This window comes from Elephantulus edwardii, unplaced genomic scaffold (genome assembly GCF_000299155.1).
Source record: "Elephantulus edwardii isolate Elephantulus edwardi_28Jun2011 unplaced genomic scaffold, EleEdw1.0 scaffold00349, whole genome shotgun sequence".
Classification (NCBI taxonomy): domain Eukaryota; kingdom Metazoa; phylum Chordata; class Mammalia; order Macroscelidea; family Macroscelididae; genus Elephantulus; species Elephantulus edwardii.
Genome location: NW_006400099.1, coordinates 1,324,099 through 1,328,847, shown reverse-complemented (window position 1 = coordinate 1,328,847; position 4,749 = coordinate 1,324,099). Strand labels below are relative to the sequence as shown.

The following is a 4,749-nucleotide window of genomic DNA, read 5'->3' as shown; positions in this document are numbered from 1 at the left end:
TTCTCCCTCCAAAGAACATGCCTAAAGTATGTTAGATGATTATCTCACCATTCTTGTCTATAAGTAGCACTTTGTTTGCAAGTCTTCCAACAAAAATATATTCTTTTGGCATTCCATGGTGTATTTAATACTATTACCTGCAACCACAATTAAATGGTATCAGTATTCCTTCAGCATTTTTTATTCATTGCTCAACTTTGTTATGTATATGATGCAATTGAAAATATCATGACTTAGGTTTTTGCTGCATCACGGAAGATGGCGGCGGCGGCGGTGAATAGGGCTCCGGGCGTCTCTGGCTCTGGGCCCGCGGCGGCTTCTGGAGCGGTGCTGCAGGCTGCGGCCGACATGTACGAGCAACTCAAGGGCGAGTGGAACCGTAAAAGTCCCAACCTTAGCAAGTGCGGGGAAGAGCTAGGCCGCCTCAAGCTGGTTTTACTGGAGCTCAACTTCCTGCCCACAACAGGGACGAAGCTGACTAAACAGCAGTTCATTCTGGCCCGTGACATACTGGAGATCGGAGCACAGTGGAGCATCCTACGCAAGGACATCCCTTCCTTCGAGAGCTACATGGCCCCAGCTCAAGTGTTACTACTTTGATTACAAGGAGCAGCTCCCTGAGTCAGCTTACATGCACCAGCTCTTGGGCCTCAACCTCCTCTTCCTGCTCTCCCAGAACCGGGTAGCCGAGTTTCACACAGAGTTGGGACGGCTTCCTGCCAAGGACATCCAGACCAATGTCTACATCACGCACCCTGTGTCTCTTGAACAATATCTGATGGAAGGCAGCTACAACAAGGTGTTCCTGGCCAAAGGCAACATCCCTGCTGAGAGCTACACCTTCTTCATCTTGCTTGACATTATCCGGGATGAGATTGCTGGGTGCATCGAGAAGGCTTATGAGAAAATCCTCCTCACCGAGGTTACCCAGATCCTGTTCTTCACTACACCTAAAAAGATGACAGACTACACCAAGAAGCGTGGGTGGGTCCTGGGCCCCAGCAACTACTACAGCTTTGCCAGCCAGCAGCAAAAGCCAGAGGACACCACCATCCCCTCCACAGAGCTGGCCAAACAAGTCATCGAGTACGCCCGGCAGCTGGAGATGATTGTCTGAGTCCACTGGGCATTAGAGGTGTGGGTGGGGCACCCATTATTTAAAGCTGTATGGTGCATCTTTTTTCCAATAAAGATGGATTGACAGTCAAAAAAAAATAATATCATGACTTAGATGAAGTGATTTTAAGCACTTCAAAGGGATCCTTGACAGGAGCAGAGTTTCCTTGACTGCTGCTTCATTAGGGATTGATTGTGGATCAAAGTAAAGTTGAATCCCTAATAACTTCAATGTTTTCTCTTTTTTGTTGTGAAACTGCTTGTTACTACAGTTGTAAGGATTTTTGTTTTCTTCATGTTGAGGTGTAATTCATACTAAACTATGTAGTCTTTGATTTTTCCTGTTTCACTCTAAAAGAAGTAAGGGTGACCTGGGGAAGACCAAATCCAACTTCTGCCAACTCCACAAATGGGAACTAACCCCATCAACATCATTCACAGAATCAAATTAATAGCTACAAGGCCCCTCTCCCATGCTGCTGCACCTACTTCTGCTAATTACTGGGTCCAAATATTTTATGTAAATGACTCATAGACTTCATCCACAGTGTAGTTTATTAAGTAAATAGGTTGGAGGGTGTGTGTGTGGGGGGGGAGGATACCCCACAGTGAAATTCCAAGTTTAAAGAAGAAGCAGTCCAATTCAGATTAACAGCAAGACACAAGTCCTCAATTAGTTCAGACAGCTTCTCAGTTAAGAAGTGAAAGTCCAGTAGCACAAACGCAACCAAGATGCATTACTAATAGGAGGTGACTGGAATGAAAATGTTGGGAACAAGGAAGGAAGATGAGTAAGTAGTCTGAAAACATGAACTTGGTGACAGAAATGAGCCTGAGGATGACCTCATCTCCTGCCAGGACCTCAGCTCCTTCAGGATCTAGAAGCATGAAGAGAGACTGCCACCACCATGTAAAAACTGTTCTACTCGTCTGTTGTTCCCTTCACCCTGAACCAGGAGCACAAATATTATAGGAGAGTGAAAAGGAAGTGGAAGGATAGAGGGTGTGGGAGGCAGAATTATCAGGCCAGAGGGGATGTGAGGTGCCAGAAATGTGGAAAGAGGGAATTGAGCTGAGTGCTGGCAGGGTGGGGTAAGGGTGGAAACACAACACACGCATCAAAAGGGTGGGCCACCTGGACCAACACTTCATCTGTTACCTCCATACTTCATAAGCTCTTTTGGATAAAATGCTTGTTTGTCAAACATTACTCTAAAGCTGAGCACCCAAAGACAGACAGACTAGGGAGAATGATTGGCCATCCACTTCCAAAATAACACTTTTTAAAAACAACAGAGTACACTAAACTAGACTAGCAGATATGGGCCTTCGTGTTGGGAATCCTAAAGGAGGAGGAGCAGTTGTAAACAGATCCTAATGATTGGAACAAGGAATGTGAAAAGTATGAATGTAGAAAAACTGGAGACTGGTAAGGAAGAAATGGAATGCATAAATAGGCATTGGTAAAATGAAATGAATTGACATGGAGCATTTTGAATCAGACAATCATATGATCTACTATGCTGGAAATGAAAAGATGAGAAAAAAATGAGGTAAAAAGAAAATTTCTTGGGAGAGGCTTGAGAGCCTTATTTTTAGTGAACTAACACAATCTTATAAAGGCAAATACTGCATAAGACCATTGTTGTAAAAATAGAAGGATAACTAGTAAAACATGTATGGGAACTCAAAGGCATAGAACTGAGAATGAGCAGGGATGAAACCACAGGGTTACAGATTTTGGTGGATGGAGTGGTGGGGTGGAGGAAATGGGAAAGATCCAGGCAAAAATACAGGGTAATGACGGGAAAGATTCAATGATGATTAATTTTTTAAAACATCACTTGTTATGCATCAGAGAGTTGCACAATGACTTAGGAGGACAGAAGGAGAAATGATGCCTTTGAGCTGTGATGGACTCCTAGGAAAACAAACAGATTCATCCTGGAAAGGGTTAAACCGGCAGCTCCTTGGAGGCAAAGATTCTGAGGCTCCATCTAACATTCTTTGGACATGCTGTAAGGAGCGACCAGTCCTTGGAGAGGGCCATCATGCTTGGCAGGGTGGAGGGATAGTGCAGGAGGGGAAGGCCCTCTATGAGGTGGATTGATTCAGTGACCGGGGTAATCGGGATGGGAGTGTCAGAGACAGTGCGATTGGCACAGGACAGAGCGGAGTTTAGGGCTGTTGTACATAGGGTTGCTATGAGTAGGAAGCGACTCAATGGCGCATAACAACAACAACAAGGCTTGAGAATGATTGTATGAAACAAAATGTGAATAAAGAATAGTATGAGATAGAATGTATACAAACTTTGAAAGAAAACCAATAATAATAATAATAATTTTTTTAAAGTCCAAAAATTAATAAAAGCCCATTTCTAGATCCATCTTGAAATACAATGCTGTGAGTGAGGCATAATATCCAGGAAGACCTGTTAATATCATTTGTTGTTGTTTTTATGTGCCATCGAGTAGCTTGCGACTCATAACAACTCTATGTACAAGAACCCTAAATGCTGCTCTATCCTGTTCCAACCTCTTTCTCCGACGCACTCATTCCCACCACTCCAATCACAGAATCGATCCATTTCCTTGAGGGTCTTCCTCTCCTGCACCGTCCCTCCACTCTTCCAAACATGATGTCCCTCTCCAAGGACTGGTCCCTCCTTGAAACATGCCCAAAGTATGGCAGAAAAAGCTTCAGAATCCTTGACTCCAAGGAGCATTACGGCTTCACCCTCTCCAGGACAAACATGTTTGTTCTCCTAGCGGTCCATGCTATATCCAACACTCTTCTCTCCAGTACCGCAGCTGAAAGGCATCAATTTTCTTTCTATCATCCCTAGTCACTGTCCAGCTCTCTGATCATTAGCATGTAATTGTGAAGATTATAACCTGGATCAGGCGCACCTTAGTCTCAAGCCTAGCATCGTTGCTCTTCAGTACTCTTGAGAGGTCCATCACAGCTGACTTTCCCAGTGCAATTCTTCTCTTGATTTCCTGGCTGCGGTACCAAGAGTGTTGACTGTGGAGCCAAGTAAACTAAAACTGTTAACTATCTCAATCTCTTCACCATCCATACTGATGCTGCCAATTGGCCCAGTGGTGAGAATCTTTGTTTTCTTGATGTTGAGCTTCAATTCGCATAATGCAGGTTGTTGATGACTCTTCCACCAATCCTGATGCCACATTTCTCCTCGTACAGCCAAGTGTCTCGGATGATCTGTTCTGCATACAGATTGAAAAGATATGGAGACAAAATACATCCTTGATGGACCCTCTTCTTGATTTTGAATCATGTAGTGTCTTCTTGCTCTATTCTGATGACTGCCTCTTGGTCCAAGTATAGGTTTCGCATAAGCGCAATCAAATGTTCTTGGACTCCCATTCTTCTCAGAGTCAGTCATAGCTTGTTGTGATCCACACAGTCAAAAGCCTTTGCATAGTCAATGAAGCACAGATAGATATATCTCTGGTATTCTCTGCTTCCTGCTAAGATCCATCTAACTTTAGTTATAATATTATTTTTTTAATCATAATGTTTCAATTTTATTCTGATATTTAAAACTGTTAAGTCATTAAGAATTTAACTGAGAAACTGATATTGGTTGTTGTTGTTGTTGTTGTTGTT

At 43.4% G+C, this 4,749-nt stretch overlaps 1 pseudogene across 1 annotated transcript; it reads left to right on the top strand.

Annotated features, from left to right (window-relative positions):
* The first annotated feature begins 243 nt into the window (after positions 1–243).
* On the top strand, positions 244–1,200 carry LOC102861728 (annotated as a pseudogene). Its single transcript, XR_439029.1, has one exon. The product of XR_439029.1 is annotated as a proteasome (prosome, macropain) 26S subunit, non-ATPase, 8 pseudogene (transcript).
* Positions 1,201–4,749: the final 3,549 nt, after the last annotated feature.